The sequence below is a fragment of the Falco naumanni genome, chromosome 7 (assembly GCF_017639655.2).
Source record: "Falco naumanni isolate bFalNau1 chromosome 7, bFalNau1.pat, whole genome shotgun sequence".
In the NCBI taxonomy this organism is placed as follows: Eukaryota; Metazoa; Chordata; class Aves; order Falconiformes; family Falconidae; genus Falco; species Falco naumanni.
The window spans coordinates 69,541,754-69,563,152 of NC_054060.1; the positions used below are offsets into that span (position 1 = coordinate 69,541,754).

Sequence of the window (21,399 nt, forward strand, 5' to 3'; positions counted from 1 at the left end):
TAATCTCTTTGTCCTGAGGTGATTGCAGCCCTTCCGTGCTGCCAGCCATGGGTGGAAGGTAATGAGTGTTCAGTGCGAGGGCTGAGGCACCGAGATTCTGATAAAGAGGGTATTGACGAAGACTTCATCTCAGCACAGAATGGGAAAACCCCATTATCCTGAAGCCAGCTTTCATTTTTCTGTCTATGGTGCTTGAGAATTCACATAAAAAGTTGCAGCTATTAGAAATTATGTGTACAGAATGACCTTTAACTGCAACGTGCACCAATTCAATAAATTAATTCAGCTGAGTGTAAAAATAAAATTGTGTTTCCCTTGGGTATGGCAACAGTGCTTGCCTTGCAGGGATTCATCTATCTGTAATAACACTCTGTTCAAAGCTGCATATGAATACACCAGCTTTCAAAAAAACCCACAACAGCACATTCTTATTCTAAAAAGACCTTAACTCCCTTGGTGATTGCTGTATCTGGTGAAAAAATAGCAGGGCGCCCGATCAAGTCAATTGAAGACATAAATTATTGGATGAGAGGAAATCAATATTTTATTAGAAGCACAAGGCTTACTGCGATGAACCTCGGAGACATGTGCCTTTCTGTTTATAGGTAAATCATTAGATTTCCTAAAATAGACAAGGCTGCTAGACAGCTGATTTCTTCAGCTCGGGGCCATGGGGATTATAATGTAGGCACAAAGGGAGGAGGGACAGAATGGGAAATGGAGCTTTTCAAATCCACTTGAAGGGAAAGGAGAGAGAGGGAGGTATAAAATGTGACTATACAACCAACATGCATTGCCTCCTGCTCTCTGAGCTTCTCTTGAACCTTATACTATTGTCAGCAGCGTGCAAAGTTATTAAATATAGCCTATTTTAGAATGCTGTTTTCATGACAAGCTGATTTTGAGTGGTTCTGAGCCAGCTGAAAGTCCATTTGCCAAGATCCTGAGAGGTCTTCGAAATCCCGTTAAGTCATTAATTACAGCTTATCCAGAACCTTTGAAGAGCAGGATCCCAGACGACATGGCACTAATGGGAACGGAGGCTGCTGAGCTCCTGTCGGATGCTTCAGACCTGGCAGAAGCTGGGTCTTGCTACCTGCACTGAGGAAAGCAGAGCATGGGAGTTCTTACTGGGCATGGTGGGGAGAGAGCTGTCAAAAATGTACAAGCCCCATACCAAACTTATGCCTCTTAAACCACAGTCTACCCTTGGAGCCCAACACAGGCTGCTATGGACGTCCTTTAGGCACAGGTATCTTTTTGGCATATTTCAAACATATTTCTCTCTTTGCTCAAGCTGCCTCTTTGCAGGCAGACGGTAGTGAACGAATAACCTCCAGAAGGCTGTCGAAATGACCGTTCACATATTTGTACTGCCAAACCCCACTATTAAAATATGCTTGGTAGATGCTGATGGCTGCCACCTGCAGCTCCAAGGAAAGCACAAAAACGTAGTTCTGAGTGGAAAGACTCAATTAAGTCGGTTTAGTGGCAATGGACACCGTCATCCAGAACTGAATTTTGCCTGAACGCCCCTGCAGAGGGTACACTGGGAATATTCCCCCTCAAACCCAGACTCAGTGCAGTTTGTGAACTGAACAGAAATCAGGTTAGAGAAGTGATTAATAATAACTGTAGTAAGGCATGTTACTTATTTCTCTTTCTCACCATCTTGCGAATGTCTTTTGCAAGGAGCAACTTCCTTCCCAAAATCACTATCAGTGTACAAAAGGCATAAGCTGTCTCCCGTTGGACTGCAAGGAAAGATTCCTAATGACTTCGGTGAGATCTGGGCTACGTCCTATCTCACAAAGCGTGGCACTTGTGATACTAGTAACGGCAAGTCCAAATTTTAAATAGACAATAGTATTTAATCAGTGTGGTTTGCTTTTCCAAAACAGTGCTGTTGCTAAATGTTCTATTTGCTTAGGCTGCTTTTTTTTTTTTGAGTCTCTCAAGTATTACTCCATTGTTTTGAAAACACTGTGTTGCGAATCTAACTGTAACCTTTAGCATTACCAAGAGCTGCTGCCTGCATGCAAATTCTGGCGTTTCTGTACCAGACAACCATGTCAGTAGACAACACGGTGCCGTACATTCTGCCATCAACGTGCTTGTCACCTCGCTGTCACTGCAGAATGACTTTTTTTGCCTCGTAACCGTGGGCGTCTGGGAAGCCCTATCCGTCATTCCAAAATAAACCTAGCTACCATCAGCAGTCATACCTGAACACGTTAGGCAGTTTGTCACTCTGGCATACTATTTGGGAAGTAAACCACTGCCCTTGGTCTCTTCCGCGTGGTTGCGCTGCCGGCGCTGGGGCTGGGATGCGCACGCCTGCCTTCTCAGCTGGATGATTTTTGCAATGGCTGGCAGTTGCTCTGAGTGCCACATCGCAGGCTGTTCCCGCTGGTGAGGAATTAACTCCAGTGCTCTGCCCCAGTGTAAACCAGTACGCGCGACATGAACCACACCCAGATCCATCTGCTCGCATTCGTCTTTTTCCATCTGCCACCATGCTCTACGTGATCCGTAGGAAATTGCCTCAGAATTATGAATCATCCTCTCCAGGCTCTCGATATCCTACTGTAACAGATGGGCATAACATATATGCCATAATAACCATTCTGTGTATAGCCGCCCTTTGTTATGTTAACGAGTTAATAAGAAAAGAGCCAATGAGCTGACATTACTAAATTACTGACCTTTCAGGTAAAAAAGGCTGAAGTCTAAGTCCGCTTTAATAAGACGAGAGGAGGCATGCCTGTGGAATAATGCCATTCCTCTTGGTTTTCCTAGAAATCAATACCTGACGTATAACCCAAACCGTTGTTAGTACCGCTAACTGTGGCACGGTAATTCCTAGCAAGAGCAACTCTTACGAGCAACACTAAGGCTAAATAAATGGGATGTTCAACAGCTCTGACATTTTGGCAATACACCAGCAAACAGAGATTTTTCTATTTAATCTATTAGGAGTGAAGCACAGATGAGCCTGCAATAGGAGAAAAGCATCTCTCTGCTGCTTGTTTTTGTATGACAAAATCTTAACTGCGTGTCAAGTTCTAAAAGATGTGAATTGCTTTCTGCTGCACCGTCTAAATTTCACCAAAGTTATCCAGGGGCTAGAAACCCATATTGGATGTCACAAGGATTCAATATATTTGATTACCCAAAAAGAAAGCTGAGGAGTAATTTTGATCACTTCCTTATACATTTAGACATGGAGAAGCTGTGTGTGACAGGAGGCAGCTTCTCCACCTGGCTAGCTAGAAAGGCATCGCAGGACCAAGTGGCTTAGAAGGTGCAGTTTGACAGTCACACATGGAAAAGCCCAAGTTTCCTTGTGACAGAGGTGTTTCAGCATCACTTAAGTTCCCTAGGCAGCAGCACCATCACTTGGAGTCTCTAAAATGATGCAAGATGGTTTCAAAAAAAGCGATAATCCATTTTTTCCAGTAAATATTCTGCATACAAGGCTGCAAACTAGATAAGCAGGACAGGCTCTGCTGGCCCTTGAGTTGGTGAACCCTCACCACATATCCTGAATGCAAAAAGAGATTTTTCCAGGGCGGCTGCGGGAGCTCAAGCTGTCCTTTCTCCTGCACAGCCAGAGTGGGAGTCCGTCTGCTCTGGTCGACGTGGAGGGGAGAACACACTGTGTCTCGGAAAACTTTCATTCCCGCTGCTCCCTGAGCATCACAGCTACAGCCACAACTGCTGAAATTCAGTAACTCAATACTGAGGATGGGAAAAAAACCCAAAGAACACAAGTCTTGGCATGTGCAGTGAGTGATCTATAGCTATGACTATTTATAGTAGAAGAAACAGATTATTTTGGAGCTGTGGGGTGTTTTTTGTAATACATTACAGGCTAACATCCAGGAGCCCTGAGGCATTTCAGAACCCAAGAGCACCGGGGGTCTTCCGGCCTCCCACTCATTCTGAGTTTCCATCTGTCCGGCAGTACTGGTGGCTGCTGGTTCCCCTTGGGCTCTTCAGCTGGTGTTTCCCCTGGATGCGAGGGGCCGGGTACGTGCTGGTATCTAGATGGGCGTCCTGAATGTAGCAAAAGGTTTCCCGTTCTGTTGAGGAAAAACATTCCTTCAGTCACTTTGCTGGTGTCTTCATTGATGATGGGATTTTTCTCATCAACACTCCAAAATTTTTAAAGGAACCAGTTACTGTATCTTTACTTGGTGGTGTACGTAACCTGTTCCTGCCAAAAGTGGCAAAGTCAGTTTGCATTTTACGTAAGCAAATGATTTCTGAAGACACTTGCCCGTCTAACTTCAGAGGATGTAGAGGACATTGCCAAACCCACAGCTTCTTTTCCATATATATTGATGGCATTTCCAGAAGAATCTGTATTCTTAGGTCCTTGCTTCCATGCAAATACAAAGCCAGCTTGCCCTGAACATTGAAAATCAGGATGGAAAAGTGCTCTTGTACTATGGCTGTGGTAAGACCTAAGGTCGATTAACTTATTATTCTTGATAAGTGACAGAATTCATTCTCATAATTTACCAGATTTTATCTAAACCTTTTTTTTTTTTTTTTTTACATGCCTTATTTGCTTTCAATTCCACAGTGGCTAATTAAGATTTATAAGCAAATCCACAAATGAGACAAATTCAGCAGAGCCAACTGATAGAACAATCATAATGCATATTTGTGTAATGCAGCTCTCTAGTTATGAATAACCCTTAGACGGTGTAATTCCAGGCTATAAAAAATGCTTGCCCTTCATTTGTTTAAGATTTGTACTACTGGTTCTAAGCACAGTATCATCATTAATAAAAATAATAATTAGATCCATGAATCATTAAAGGAATCACTTCTGCAGCAGTTCATGCTGTTCCTTCACCTATAAAAATCTTTTCTTCTCTTACAGGGCTGAAGGGAGGGCTCGGAATCTTTGCCATTGCTGGCAATTAGCAGTGCTTGCTGATTAACCCAAGACACACCAGAGAAGGTCTGCTCTGTGCTAGGCACCTACCTAGTCCAGGACTTTCTTTGCTTTGAGATTGCTCTTGATGGCACAAAGACCTACCTTTTCGTAAAGATACTTGGACGTCATACAGCAAAGGGACATATGCCGGCAAGACAACACCTCTCCTTGTATTCAAAGCACTTTCTTTTCATAATTCATCTATTAGGAGACAGAAAGAAGTAGTTGATTACTGTGACTGGTATACTGAAGGGCTAAAAACCCCAGTGTTTACCACTATTTCCATTTACATGCAGTTGCCATTCTTTAAATATATTGTACAAGCACAGGTGGAAGGACATAGTTGCTCAAGTTTCTAGGTAGTAGCTTTCAAAGTTGCTCTGGAGACAGCACTATCATGGTGGATTCACTCACTCAACAACCATGACACACCTAACATGTTTCAATTAAAAAAAATTCCTCCCTCAACCTGCAGTTTTTCACTCCTCTGGAAAAATCCAGTGAAATCTCTTTTGATAGAAAGAACGTAGTTTCATACACGTACACGTGTAGGCACACATCCATCCAGCATTTGATTGAAGACCACCCTTAGTTAAACTCTGCTGGACATTAAGGAAATATAAGAGCCAGTTTCAGACTCACTGTAATGAGATGAAAATCCAGATCCTGTTTATTCATGATCAGAATTTGTCTTCAGCTCTTCAAAGTTTAGTACTAGTTATTTGTGGAATTAATTTGGAGATATCCCACAAATGGAAAGTATGTTAATAATTGTTGTATTTTGCTATTATTTAGGTTTATAGAAGGAAAAAATATAGTTGAGATTAACTTTCAAATGTCCAAAGGGACAGAGCTGTTCTAAAGTCGTGATGTGGAGGCCAAAAAAAAGTATTGGCACAGACATATGCAATTCTAAGGGAGCTGAGAATAAAAGCACCGCAGCACCACGTGTGAAACTCAGCTGCAGTTTGAAGACAACTGTCACAGCAACAAACATTACAAGACGCTTTTACGAGTTTAAAAAGGAACATCAGTCTAACAAGAAATGATGTTGCTATTTCCATACATCCACACTGACGGACGTGAGCCACATGCAACTTTTTTTACCCTATAGACTCCAACAGAAATGGGTCAAAATGCTTTCTGAAAAACAATTACATTAACCACCACTTCCATAAAGCAGATCTTATGCATGAGAGAGACAGATTGAGATTTCAGAACTGGAAAGACTGAGAACCAGAGTCATTTGGAGTGCCTCCTTCATTATGCGTATCCAGATTCGACCCCTGTCGGAGACAGACTCGCCCTGATGCTCTCAAGCAGGGAACGGAGACCCCCCACCGAGGCTCAGCACCGCTGTCACCTCCACAGCTGCACAGCTTCTTCCTATACCCTCCAAGGGGCAATGAGTTGGTGACATGGTCATGGGTCTGTGGCAAAGCCAGCATAAAATCTGTAAAGAGAACCAAAGCTGACTGTTGTGAAAAGGGAATAATTGCCAGACTGAATTGGAAAACAGATTGTTATAATTAATTCACTTGAATGACACTTCAGTCTCTATAAGCATGACACAATGACTCTTCATTCAGGGACACAGATGTGACTGTCTTCCAATTCTTTATCTATTCCAGCATAATTGAGCATGAAGAATGTGCACTGGAAGCCAAATGTCACCCAAACTAATGCTATTAAGAATGAACAAACATCTACCTGTGTAGCTGAACTATTGCTGAACCTGCGGGCTTATGCAATTCCTGTCACCAAGAAGCCCGTCAGCATCGTATAATGACATGCAAATGAGTAAGGATTGTTTTGAATGAGGGGAAGAAAAAAAAAAACCAAAAAACAGGACTACATATCAAAACATGTCTAGAAAGTTCTTCTGTTTCTGGTGGGGGTTCTCAGCCAAACTATTATGCAATAATCACTTCACATACCTGTGCCTCTCCCCTTACTCCTTTTTTCTTCTGTTTAGGCAAATAAATCTCACCTGTAGCTTTACAAAACGCATATACTTAGTTCATGTTTTAAGAATAATTAAGTAAGAATGCCTATTAAGGTGAACAAGACTAACTTAAAAATTACAGACTTGGTCAAAAGGAATCTTTACATTTTTATATCAACAGAAGGAAATAATAGCAGCTAGAGAGACTCTGCTTTGAAGCAGACTTTGTTCTGCTTCCCCCCCTCCCCCTCCCCCTTCCCTTACCTGGAACAAATATTTAAAGACCTCAACATGCTCCACAGAGTGAATTCATCGCTTCCATTTTGAAGAAGGAGAAACTTAAGACACACTAGACAATTCATGTAAAGTCATATGGTCAAATATATATTTTAATAATTTTCTTCGAGCACCATATGTGTTTTCATGTCTCTCAGCCCCCACACAGCCCCATGGCTTGCACTGCCGTTTAATCCACAGCGATGCTTGTGCGTGCTCCCTTTTGTATCCGCTCACATCCCCCCACAAATGTCTATTTATACTTCATTCTCTTCCTCTGCCGTGTGTGTGTGCAAATAATACTTAGGATTGGCCAGAAAACCACAATTTCATCATGTGAAACATTTTGAACTTTCAAATATATAGACAGAAAATCACTTATAAACCTAAAAGCCCCTGACTATTTTAATATAAATATTGAAATGTAGAGTTACAGTAATGTTATGATATAACCTAGCCAACAAAAACAGCTGTGAAAAATCCTTCCCAACCCTTTTAAACCTTTACTACTCATCCTCCTTATCAATAGCTGTTAATCAACGATTTGAACTAATGCAGTGAAAGGGAAGGTGCAGAGCCAAGACTGCCTGCTATCAGCCTTTTTACACAAATGGCTTGGAAGACACCATTAGTATGCTTATAGCCCCTCGCTGAAGAATCAAATTATTTCAGCTTTCATACAGGCAGCATTCAAGTAAATTACTGGAGGTGCCCTTTACTGCTTGGCACATCACCAATTACCAGATGCCATTACCTTCAAATACAATGAATTGTTTTGGTACCACAAGGTTAAAGAGAAAACCTATTTGGAATGAAGGAGAGGGCAGAAAATGTCACATACAGAAACAGAAAGACAGATTGAATAGTTCCCACAGAAGCTAGAGGTCCAAAGTGTAGATGAGCTGGTTTCCCCAGTAAGATTACTGGCAGTGAATTAAATGGGATACCCACCAGAGCACCGGGAGCATCCGCACCCTGGAGCATTTTGAAGTGTATGCTGAATGCTTTATGTAGGCTCCTGCGAATGAGACAAAAGGTTAACTATTTACTTTTATGTGACATTGTGTTTAAAACATGTCAGAGAAAAAAAACTTCCAGTAGAAAGTGCTGTGTCAGGTCAACCTTTCTGTATCTAAATAATGCTCTTTAAATGTATGGATATTGTTGGGTTTGGGATTTGGGTTTTTTTGGAGGAAAACAACTACAGCATGTCAGATTTATATTCAGATACTTCAGTCTGTAGGTAAGAATTACCTTCGAGGATAAGTTTGCCTTCTGTTACTTCATGTTTCCTTATCATAAAAGGTATTTTGCAATCTAAACTGAAATAATTTCAAATTAAGAGCAGCCAAGAAGTCTGGAGTCCGGTTTCCATGAAGAAGAGTCCCAGCTTGAAGAGTAGATTTAAGTCTGGAGTACACACAATGGAACCTACTACAAAACAACTACTGTCTTCAACAGATTGAAATTACTACATGCATAGAAAATACTGATGGTTGCGCAGGTATACCTGCACAATATATAGCATATTGCCTATCAAATCCAAGAAACTCCACTGACATCAGAACAGGCTTCCCAAATACATTCTCCATGATTCGTCTACAACTGCGAGTAACCATTAGCAAAACAAAAGTAGCAAGTGTGTAGTCAGAAGCCAACTGTCCAAATTATTAAAAATAAGTAAACCAGGATATCTTCTTTCTCTCCACCCACAAAACTTGGCTCTGCAGAACAGCTATAGATTTTATCTTTTTGTTGTTGTTGTTGATGATGTCATTTTAGCTGTACTAGTGCCTATTCCCCAGCACTCCCATCCATTTGTCATTTCATCTTCCTCCAGCTAGTGATTTATGCTTTCCCCTTCTGGCTAATAGTATCTCATTTCAATTACTTCACTTCCTTGGTAGTGCTGCTCCTACAATGGATTGAGAAACTGCCATTTTCTTTATTATCCCAGGCACTTTATTTTAACACAGGCATCCCTGGTATCATGGCATCTCAGAAGAGCTTGTGCCTGCTATCTAAATTTGCCTTAGATTTGCATTTCACCATTCACATTCCCTTTTCTGTTTGTTTTCTCCCTTACAGACTCTTAAAACCCGTTTGAACAGTAGTCTACTTTCAAAACCAGCTTTCTGTGACAAACACATGAAAACCTTTCCATGTCAATTAAAAAGATACTGGGACAATAGAAAGGCCAGAAGAGAACATATGGGCTCCAAAAACCTGATGCACAGCAGGAGGCACCGAACCATCCGGGGATTGGCCATTCCCCCTCGCTCCCACACCCCATAACGCAGCTCCCCAGGCCCATCTAACAACCTTAAATCTTTAATAAAATACACCCAGGAAAAGAAAAGAAGAGAGAAGAGAGAAGAGAGAAGAGAGAAGAGAGAAGAGAGAAGAGAGAAGAGAGAAGAGAGAAGAGAGAAGAGAGAAGAGAGAAGAGAGAAGAGAGAAGAGAGAAGAGAGAAGAGAGAAGAGAGAAGAGAGAAGAGAGAAGAGAGAAGAGAGAAGAGAGAAGAGAGAAGAGAGAAGAGAGAAGAGAGAAGAGAGAAGAGAGAAGAGAGAAGAGAGAAGAGAGAAGAGAGAAGAGAGAAGAGAGAAGAGAGAAGAGAGAAGAGAGAAGAGAGAAGAGAGAAGAGAGAAGAGAGAAGAGAGAAGAGAGAAGAGAGAAGAGAGAAGAGAGAAGAGAGAAGAGAGAAGAGAGAAGAGAGAAGAGAGAAGAGAGAAGAGAGAAGAGAGAAGAGAGAAGAGAGAAGAGAGAAGAGAGAAGAGAGAAGAGAGAAGAGAGAAGAGAGAAGAGAGAAGAGAGAAGAGAGAAGAGAGAAGAGAGAAGAGAGAAGAGAGAAGAGAGAAGAGAGAAGAGAGAAGAGAGAAGAGAGAAGAGAGAAGAGAGAAGAGAGAAGAGAGAAGAGAGAAGAGAGAAGAGAGAAGAGAGAAGAGAGAAGAGAGAAGAGAGAAGAGAGAAGAGAGAAGAGAGAAGAGAGAAGAGAGAAGAGAGAAGAGAGAAGAGAGAAGAGAGAAGAGAGAAGAGAGAAGAGAGAAGAGAGAAGAGAGAAGAGAGAAGAGAGAAGAGAGAAGAGAGAAGAGAGAAGAGAGAAGAGAGAAGAGAGAAGAGAGAAGAGAGAAGAGAGAAGAGAGAAGAGAGAAGAGAGAAGAGAGAAGAGAGAAGAGAGAAGAGAGAAGAGAGAAGAGAGAAGAGAGAAGAGAGAAGAGAGAAGAGAGAAGAGAGAAGAGAGAAGAGAGAAGAGAGAAGAGAGAAGAGAGAAGAGAGAAGAGAGAAGAGAGAAGAGAGAAGAGAGAAGAGAAGAGAAGAGAAGAGAAGAGAAGAGAAGAGAAGAGAAGAGAAGAGAAGAGAAGAGAAGAGAAGAGAAGAGAAGAGAAGAGAAGAGAAGAGAAGAGAAGAGAAGAGAAGAGAAGAGAAGAGAAGAGAAGAGAAGAGAGAAGAGAGAAGAGAGAAGAGAGAAGAGAGAAGAGAGAAGAGAGAAGAGAGAAGAGAGAAGAGAGAAGAGAGAAGAGAAGAGAAGAGAAGAGAAGAGAAGAGAAGAGAAGAGAAGAGAAGAGAAGAGAAGAGAAGAGAAGAGAAGAGAAGAGAAGAGAAGAGAAGAGAAGAGAAGAGAAGAGAAGAGAAGAGAAGAGAAGAGAAGAGAAGAGAGAAGAGAAGAGAGAAGAGAAGAGAGAAGAGAAGAGAGAAGAGAAGAGAGAAGAGAAGAGAGAAGAGAGAAGAGAAGAGAGAAGAGAAGAGAGAAGAGAAGAGAGAAGAGAAGAGAGAAGAGAAGAGAGAAGAGAAGAGAGAAGAGAAGAGAGAAGAGAAGAGAGAAGAGAAGAGAGAAGAGAAGAGAAGAGAAGAGAAGAGAGAAGAGAAGAGAAGAGAAGAGAAGAGAAGAGAAGAGAAGAGAAGAGAAGAGAAGAGAAGAGAAGAGAAGAGAAGAGAAGAGAAGAGAAGAGAAGAGAAGAGAAGAGAAGAGAAGAGAAGAGAAGAGAAGAGAAGAGAAGAGAAGAGAGAAGAGAAGAGAAGAGAGAAGAGAAGAGAGAAGAGAAGAGAAGAGAAGAGAAGAGAAGAGAGAAGAGAAGAGAAGAGAGAAGAGAAGAGAAGAGAGAAGAGAAGAGAAGAGAAGAGAAGAGAAGAGAAGAGAAGAGAAGAGAAGAGAAGAGAAGAGAGAAGAGAAGAGAAGAGAGAAGAGAAGAGAAGAGAAGAGAGAAGAGAAGAGAAGAGAGAAGAGAAGAGAAGAGAGAAGAGAAGAGAAGAGACAAGAGAAGAGAAGAGACAAGAGACGAGAAGAGAGAAGAGAAGAGAAGAGAGAAGAGAAAAGAGAAGAGAAGAGAAAAGAGAAGAGAAGAGAGAAGAGAAGAGAAGAGAGAAGAGAAGAGAAGAGAAGAGAAGAGAGAAGAGAAGAGAGAAGAGAAGAGAGAAGAGAAGAGAAGAGAGAAGAGAAGAGAAGAGAGAAGAGAAGAGAGAAGAGAAGAGAAGAGAGAAGAGAAGAGAAGAGAGAAGAGAAGAGAAGAGAGAAGAGAAGAGAGAAGAGAAGAGAGAAGAGAAGAGAAGAGAGAAGAGAAGAGAAGAGAGAAGAGAAGAGAAGAGAGAAGAGAAGAGAAGAGAGAAGAGAAGAGAAGAAAGAAGAGAAGAGAGAAAAGAAGAGAAGAGAGAAAAGAAGAGAAGAGAGAAAAGAAGAGAAGAGAGAAAAGAAGAGAAGAGAGAAAAGAAGAGAAGAGAGAAAAGAAGAGAAGAGAGAAAAGAAGAGAAGAGAGAAAAGAAGAGAAAGAAAAGAAAAAGATGGAGAAAGCAGGTTAACTCAAAGACATTGTTAATGCTCCAGGTCCTTTCCCTCACAGGAAAACTGTAAGACAAGGGGTGCAAGGCTGTGAGCCTGTCCTACGCAGCCAGGAGGAAAGCGTGAAGCCACAAAACCAAGCCTAGGCTGGCCAGCTGGAGAGTAGTGCCCACCAAGCTCCAGCCACAGGAAGGATTTTTCAATCAGTTTCTGTTTCAGGTTCACACTACATTTCTGATTGCATGTATGAAGCGTACTAATTAGAAAACATCATCAGCTTATGCAAAGTATCACGTAAAGCCTGAATACCCCACGAGCAGTGCTGGGCAGTATTTATCCCTGCCAGTGCTGAAGGTGTTTTATTAATATACGGTTAAATAAGTCTTCCCCGGAATAACTGGAACCCCTTGGCATATATCTGGGAAACCTGTCCCCCACGTTGGGACGTGGTCTGTGTCGAGGCTGACTTACCAGCCACAGCAGCACGGTCAGGCAGTGCCGCAGTGCTTCACACTGATGGCGCAAACAATTCCCACGGCTGCTGCTTCGTTCCCAACCGGCTCAGCTCGCAGAAATGCTGAAGGCATGCTGACATTGAACGGTTGAAGTCCTTCACTGCCCATCTCCCGGTTTCTCCCCGTGTGACAGCTTTTCCACGAAGCAACGCGACTGGCTGCAGAATATTTCAGCATGGAAATACGGAGACGTGGTAACTGAGGGATCTGCGCTGGGGATATTCAAAGAAGAATGACATGAGGCCAGGCCAACCTTTCTCTCCAGGTAAACACATCGTGAGGGTATATATCTTATTGAGTAAATCCTGCTTACTAATACGTCCCTTAACGCAGCAAGCTAAGAGCTTATCTTGTAAGCCTTGTACCATGGCAGTGGCGTGCTCAGCCGAAGAAAAGAGAGTCAAGGAAAGTATTCAGTCCCGTGAGTGGCTAAAGGATGGAAAAAGATTAATATATGAAAAATCTGCCATGGGTCTCAGTTTCAAACACATGAACAAATCTGCCATATGTGCCACCATCCCAGTTGACTGACGGCTCTCTCTGTGGCCACTCTGCCAAGCTATAAAGAAACTGGAACAAAAGTACTGACTGCCTTGTATAAAGCATCAGGTGTATAAGTAAAAAGGGTTAAAATGGGAGACAAACATTTCAAAAGCCCAATAATTTGTGCTTTTGACATAAATTTTAAATATATATTTTTAAAATTATATTTAAAATTAATATTAATTTAATAATAAGTTAAAAAATAATTTATATTTTAAAATAGCCCTGTATATGTTTTTAACAGTCTCCCTTAAAAGACATTTCACATTTCTAGAAGCAGACTTATGCCCGGCTATAGGTTTGATAAAGCTTTTGATGGTGTAGGAACAGCCAATATTTTGAAAGTGGAACTGAAGAAAAATAAAATTAAGAAAAAAATCGTTAACATCATCCTTGCCTTTTTAGAAGGAAGAAGAGAGAAAGCCAGTGCACTACAAACCGTGCACATGAGAATTTCCCCCCGTGTACTGTAACCAGAGCTGCTTGTGCAGAAGGCTGGCCCTCGTCCCTCTCAATCGGGAGTCGGTGGTTGCTGTTGTTAATTACCTGCACGTCAAAGATAGGCTCTACGTGACCAGGACTGAAGCCCAGAATCAACTGGAAAGTGAAGGCTGTCAGCGAGACGCAGAGCTCTTATTAAGGGCTTCTGAGCTGCCCGCCGTACCTCTAACCCCCCGCTGTCACTTCCAGCCACTCCGCTTTCCCCAGCGATGTAGATCAGGAATGCTCTCCTGAAATCAGGGAAAAGGCAGGAGAGTTAAGGCTAGACAAAGGGCATGGAGAATCAGACCTGTCTTCCGAAGGGCTGTTCTGGAGACACAGCAGCCCTGCACTGCAGCAGGGAAGGTGAGAAAGTACAAAACCTTCCACAACAGTCAAGGAAACAAAGCAAACGACAGACAAAGCACTTTTCTCTCTCTTTAAAATTACCAATTTTTAAAAATTGCTTTTATATGAAAAAGAGCTTTTGAAGTTCAAATTATTTTTTTTTAAAAAAAAGGTGAAAAAGCAGCATTTTTTCCTATTACCAAAGCCAGTTATTTGCTCCAACTGGATTTTAGCTTGTTTCAAAGTCTCCTCTGCAAAACGATTCAGAAGGATGGTGAAAGCACCTGTAAGTGAACCAGAGCTTTGAACCAAAAATCAAAACCAGAAGATATAATGGTTTTCTTACACACACAGCAAGCATTAAAGAGAAAAGACAGTTTGATTACAGGAAACCAGCTGATTTGGGGTTTATTCAGAGTTAATTTTTTAAAGAATAAGAATTTGTCCTGTTTGCTAGATCAAAAAAAAAAAAAAAAGACATCCAACAATAACATCTTTTCTGTAGCTATTCAAAACCTGAAATCCATTGGATCCGGTGAGAATTTTAGAAGGAAGGAATTCAGTTTTCTTTCCATACTCCCTGTTGTTATTTCTGGTCATTACGTATGATAATTGTCTGTAACCTTTGCGTAGTTTTTTAAACCATTTCCGAGTGGTATCACTGCCTGTATTTTTAATAGCAGAGAGAGGTCATTGTGCATGAGGAAACATCTCTTTAAGTAACCAGGAAAACAAATGCACCTGGCTAGCCATTGGTTAATCAATGGGAACGTAATCTGTAATCATTGCGCAGAAATTCTAATAATTCCCCTTGTTTCTTTCCATCCTTTATGACAAGGGCAGCTGAACAATCTGATAAGCCCTGAGCGTATTAACTGATGCCCTTGGAAGCCCAAGGATCTAATAGCTGCGGTGCAGACAGCTGGGACCATTAGGTCTTATTTTTATATTAGACCACATAAACCTACAGCACTCCTATGACCAGATCACTTCAGCTCCCTATGCATTTACTTATACATTGATTATGGGAGAAAATTGGGAGTAAAGTATCTCACAAGGGTGCATTTAAACTTAATTCATCAGTATTTATAAAACCATTTGAGTGTCACGGATGAAAACTCATCTATGAAGTGTACAAATGGTTATTATTTTCATAACCATTTGCAAGAACTGATTTCCCAGTGCCCCTGCTATCACCCTTGTGTTTCAGCAACTTTGCTGATTGTCCTCAGCAGATACAGTCTCAGCCTGGGTGCCTGGCTCCCATGTGTGCCAGGAGAGACACTGAAACACGGAACATCTTCCCACGAGCAGCAGGAGCAGCCCTTGATGCATCCTAGTGCTGCAATGGAGCTGCATGTTTAATGTCAGTATCGTAGTCTTTCTGCCAACCGCTGACTGACAGCAACAACGGTCGGGTTCAAATTCTACAGGGTCTCTAATAAAATGCCAGCTGGGACATCTGCTCAGAAACCCAGGGAAAACAAAACTCAGTTTTCCGCCTTGACTTTCTCTTAGGCAGGTAAATCAATTGACTTAACAATGTTATCTTAAAGAGAGGAAAGAAAGGAAAAAAAAAAAAACCAGATTAAGGAGATAAAGAGAGCAATGGACAACTACTCATTCCTGAAGTACAACATCAGGCAACCCTTCCCACCAAGGCAGGTGTTTGCCCAGCCCAAGTGCTTTCCCCTGGCGGCAGCAGCCCGCCGGCTGTACTCACACCTCTGCTCCTGCTGCAGCTCTCGGCAGTGCGGAGAGCTCGGGGCACAGGCATTTTTGGGTACCCACATCAGGCCTGTTTCCCAGCCTGCCCGTCTCCCCGGCAAAGTGCAGGCTCAGGGCGGCTTTAACTCACTGTAACAGAGAGCCTGCTCTCCATGTCCTACTATTTTCACCACCTTTCTGCTAAGATAACTAATAAACACACCCAAACCTATTCTTACACAGTAAAATGTCATCATTTGCAGGGTGGGGGCAGATCATGGTATATCTTGGTGTGATGGTGACCTGCCTATCGCCCCACACCCCAGCACATAAACACATTCCATTAAAGAACAGGAGAGCAAATGATGGCCAGAGACAGGTACACATAACCCTTCTCCAGATTGTTTTATCTACCTTGATTTTGAACCGGTCCTGAGGTTGTTGGCCCTTTTCTCATTCTTCCACACTTTCTAAGAAAGTGCCACAACAGCCAAAATAATATGACTGAGCTTATTCCATATGGTACCCCAAGGGTCAGTCAGGCCTGATTTCTGGTCCAGTGTGGCTCAAAGTGCATTTCAAGCAGTGAACTGGAAGCCAAAGGCATGTTTTCTATGCATTATTAGTTCTTTTGAGTCATCTACCTCCTGGTTTATCACAGAAGATAATTATTCATTGTCACTATGATTGTTCTGATCCATACCCAAGGAAAAGCAGTGCTGCCAGATGGTCTGGGACTGCCGAGGTGCAGACAAACACCACGCAGGATTATGAAACTCCCTGTGCTCTAACCTTTAGCATTATGAAAGGATTGTTCCAAACTGACTAATACACCAATAAATAAGAAAAAAAAAAACACCTAAAAGGTAACCACTGCCAAAAAGAATACGTTAAAGGTATCAAAGATCTCGAACATTCTGAAATTGCTGAGAAATCCTATGCCTTTCTGGACCAGGATTTCTCAGGATAAAAAGGCTAAGGGATTTTGCTTAACACAGCAAAAACTTGTCAAGAAAAAAAACAACCCAGTGTTTGAGCAAAGGCTCTCTGGTGTAGTAGGAGCCTTTCTAGTGTTTAGAACTGTGTTTTGTATGCATGCTAAGCTTTCTAGGGGTCTTATTTGTGTTCCTAGAGAGTAGCCAGAAGACATCTAGTCAGGCTTAAATGCAATCACCCTTAGTTTAGGTCCGAGGCAGAAAACCACCACCAAAAATGACTGAAGACAGGTATTCCATCAAAAAAAAAAATCTCAATCATGAGTTGTTGAAATTGCAGCCTATTTTTTTATTTCTCTACAAAGCAGCATTTGTGCTTACTATGCCAGGTTTTGATGTGTGGTTGGTCTTTTAGGCATAAAAAGCCTGATTTTCACAAGTGTCCAGGACTCCAGCTGGGCTCCAGCAGAGGTGCTCTTGGAAAACCACCACTTATGTAAATGAATTGCACGTCCTCCCTTTTGTAATTTCTGCATCCTGAACAACCTAACCTTCGCAGTTCAACCCTGATGCCTTGAAGGTTGCACCCATATGTTATTGGATAGGTAATTTACCCTGGATTAGGAAAAAAATGGTCTCCTATTTCGCCTGTGACCCTTCCATCCCAAGGCGTTAGTGCTGGCCAGGCAGGGTAAGTCACCACAGGGCTGGTGGCTGCGCTGGTGACGTGCAGCTGCTCCAGTCCCCAGCCCATGCCGACGGGCAGGGACACATCTGACCTCACATAAGCAAAGAAGCCTCAGCACAGCTGGTGTTTTAGCTTTCTCTGCTATCGTGCTGAAAATCTGTATCCTTCATTGTCTGTTTCTGTTGAACAGTTACAAAGCAGGTGGGTAAACCAGAAATCAGGTACCCTTTCAACACATTCCAGTGGCAACTCGCAGGCTAGTGTTTCAGGTCTGAACTATATAATGAAACTAAACGGTGAGAACAAAATAGCAACTTTAAACACAGCAAAAACACAAAGAAAATTATGTTTATGTGACCATTTTTCTCCACAACACAACCACCGGCACCTGACCGGGAGGTGGAAAATATTCTCATATTACAGTGATGAAGAGGAGGGGGAATGTATAAAGGATGGAAAAAATGAACCTTAGTGGTCCCAAAAATGTGCATTCACCTCCTGCCCAGTGCAATAGGAGGTTTTATTGACTGTGAGCGATGAGTGAGGGGAGGTCAGTTCATCTTCTAGGGCACCATATATCCTCATGATAAAGCCCACGGCATCGTTCAGAACTATTAGGACCAAGATGAAAGGACAAACTTTTCATTACTGCAAGTATTTCTTCTGCTCCAAGAGTAAGGCCAATGGAAGAAAGCAAAGGTCTGTGCTGGGTGCCATGTTTACCTGTCTCTGTGCTGCCTGTACTACAGGTAGCCAGCAGCAGAACTAGTATTAGGTCTCAGGTCTGTTGACTTCTGTGTCACCTCCCAAGGAAGCCATCACAGAAGTTTTCCAGATACAAATGCTCACACAGGTCTCCTTGGTCACTTCCCAAGGGCTCAATGAAGAGTTGCAGCTCTCGCTGGAAGCAAGCCTGCACCAGCCAAGTATTTCTATTGGGATAAATTTTAGCTTTAATCTAACTGCATAGCACTTCGCAGTTTTGCAGTTCAAAGATGTTGCACTTTGCAAAATTAAGACCTCGAGGAACTTCCAACTGTTCTAAAAGGCCCATGCTTCGGGTTGTAAGAAATACAGAACTATTGAAATAATTTGAGCTACACTGATCTCACGTATCTGTTTAGGCCAAACAAAACGCACTCTTCAGCTTCACCATGCCTAAGGACTGTTTTCGTGAAAATTTATTAAACATGAAATTGGGACTATTTTGCAGAACTGTTATGAAGTGGGGAGATGGAAATTTCATCCCAAAACTTCTTGCATGGTAAATGTTTCACCCAGCACTCCTTTTGGAAAACCAATGTATCGCTAAAAAGGTATCTAAAGAGGACCCAGGAAAGTGGTGGATTTTATTCCTCTTAAAAATAGGGAGAAAACTCTCTATAAAATATTGATACTTCTGCATTCAGGCATTTTGGACAACATCATTCTTACTGCTTCTTAGCACAGTGGATTAAATGACTACCCATATCCTTCGTATTTAGTTTCATTTTATGCATTTTGTAAGTAGCTGTGGTTACTAATAATGCCATGAAAACAATTACTATTCTGGCAATCTATATAGGAATCTGCAAATCTGATTATTCAGCAAATTAAATTATTTAGCAAAGTCATCTGATAGGTTTTTCATCTTTAACCTAAACCCACATCTTCTCCTCTCTTACAAAAAGAGAGCTTTAAACATTTATCCTCTCTTATTCTGAAGTGACACCTTTGAAAGGCACTTAGCTCGTGGCTCATGTCATGTACCATTAAAGTCTTATCTCATGCCTGTTAAAGCTCATACATCTTACTACTGATTTCAATGAGATTTACCTCTGACTGTTAATCTCTAATGATTGTTACTAGCTTTTTTACCAGTTCCTTTAAAATCATAAAGCATGAAGTGGTACATTTCTAAAAAGATAATTAAATGCAAAATAAATTTGATTTCCCTACTGCTACCACCAAAAAGCCCCTGTAAACTAGTAGTCATTGCACACAAAGAACACAGTTACTCATCTCCATTTATCACATTCATTGCCCTTAAACAGAGACGAGAAACAAGGTGATGTCTATGATCTTTAGGCTTTCTGCAAATCCCCTGCTTCCAACACCTAAATAATGGAGCTCTGTGCCCCAGACGTCAGGAAAACCTCCTCTGGAAATCCACTGGCTAGTTTGCCATGGACATGAAATCCTGCCTGGAGCTGCACAGCCGTAGGTGAGGATGCTGCTGGTTATTAGCCTTCGACGGAGCTCAGAGGCACTGAAGTTGCTGGGAAATTTGCTATCAGATTCAAGTGGGCAGCTTCGCCCCAATGGTTTCGCAAAGCTCCTCACAGAACTAGGACCTATTACAGCTTAACAAGAGTAATTTACATGCAGCTAATTTGTAATCATGGGGCAAACTATCTTCTAGTCTACCAGACACTTCCTCCCTTAACAGGATTTCCCCCTTGATTTAAATAGAGGCTAATTGAATATTCCATTAACTTTTTTTTTTAAATGACTGCTATTTTTAGGCAAAGAAAACTGCATTTTAGTCTATGGAGCCCAGACAATTGAGTCATCTGACAATTTGAGGAGAAAAAAAATTTCTAAATTAATGCTATGCTGCAGCTCATTCAGCTGAGTGCTTGTGTATTTGCAGGTGCCAGGACCACAGAATGTGCAGTGCAGCGTTCAGATTAAGGATTATTCTTCTGTTTAAAACATTGCTGTAAGAGAGCCTATGTCTGTTTACTACCAGGAGTCCGCCTATGAGTAGTGCCTATTTCCATCTTCCTTTAAACCTGTCTTGCTGGCTCCTTGTGCTGGCAGAAGACAAACATATTTGGAACTGAATGGAGATGAGAAGGGGGCAGAAAAAACACTGAGCAGTGATGGGAATTTTCATAGGAAAAAATAATTACTTGCAAATTACTACCAAAAATATATTTCTGCTCTTGCTTATATTACTCAGTTCCCTGTCATCTGAGCTTTAAATTAGAAGCATTTCAGCTTGGCCTGATGTATCTTACCATAAACAAACACTCAGTCACCATGACAACCATGTTACTTATTGTAATGCTTTTAACTTCTAGCGATGGGCAGGGCAAGCTTCATTTGCCTTTAATTTATTTAATCCTTCTATTATTCGGTTTTGCAGCCAGTGAACCAAATCTTTGGGGCCATTTTCATTTTCACCCAACTCCACTGCAATGACCCCGGTTCTACCAAAATTAAATTCCATCTTCCCCCCCACCTCCCAATGTGCAAAACCAAAGCAAAAATATTACAAAGTAGGAGACATACAGTAGGTGCATTTAGGTACTGGGTACCTCTTTTGCTCTTCTGTACGAACAGCCGTGATGCTCTGGCTCCAAGCAGGGCTCTGGTGCCGGGGCTGTGATTCAGAGGCAGCTGGCACGGTGAGCAGCATCAGGATGCGGCGCTGTTTGATGTAGCTCTAAGAAACACCTACACGCTGCAGGGAATGGTGAGTCAGATGTCAGCAGCTTCCCCTCTAAACCACCACAAAACAAAAGCCTCAGTGCAAGGGTAATGGATTAAAATGGACTAAAAATTAAGTTAAAGCTTGAGCTAGATCATTTCAGATTACATAGCTGTTACAGCCACCGCAGCCCGTGCAGGTCATAAGCTGTCTGTGCCGTCAGCCGTGGTACAGCGGTTGGCTCAGGAAGAGGTTACTTTAGCCAGTGATGACTCCAAGGATCCCGCTGGGAATACCGTGCGGGCACGGCGTGCGTGGGTGTCCATGCACTGCGGTTAGGTACCAGCCGGTGTGTCATCACCACCTAGCACAGGAGGGAAGCAAGGCTTTGGGGCGGAGGTTTATGAAGCTGGGGTGGTGGTGGCCCCTACCATTCTCAAGGTATAAGGTGATACTGACGTACAAGTTCCTTATTTTTGACCAAAGATTGATTCATCTCATACCTCTTGCATTTTTTTCGCGCACAGATTGGTGTGCCCACAGACCTACTCATCCCCTGCATAAGCAGAAATAACGAGCTCGATGCCCAAAGCTCCAGTGACAAGGTTACTCCTGGGGTTGCCCTTTGCAGTCTCAAACAGCTGTCCCCTTGCTCACAGCCTGCCTGGTGCTGGGCTCCATGGCTGTTAATCCCAACTCCAAACCATCTACAAATGGCTCCAGCGTGAAACTCTGTCACAGGGGTTTGAGTTACCACGTCTGGCAGCATGCCCTGCCGTTACAGGTGTGGAAGAACCAGCCACCCTGATTTCCGTCATGAC

The 21,399-nt window shown here is 42.2% G+C and overlaps 1 long non-coding RNA gene across 4 annotated transcripts; it reads right to left on the reverse strand.

Annotated features, from left to right (window-relative positions):
• Nucleotides 1-461: 461 nt before the first annotated feature.
• On the reverse strand, nt 462-12,721 carry LOC121092044. Of its 4 annotated transcripts, none has more exons than XR_005829169.1 (4): nt 12,419-12,721; nt 8,124-8,190; nt 5,054-5,152; nt 462-4,413 (listed from the first exon to the last, which is right to left on the reverse strand). It is a non-coding gene; the product is annotated as an uncharacterized LOC121092044 (long non-coding RNA). The 4 variants fall into 4 exon arrangements; XR_005829170.1 differs by having other exon boundaries at nt 5,054-6,404; XR_005829171.1 differs by having other exon boundaries at nt 462-1,101; nt 2,226-4,413; nt 5,054-8,190.
• Between the last annotated feature and the right edge of the window lie 8,678 nt (nt 12,722-21,399).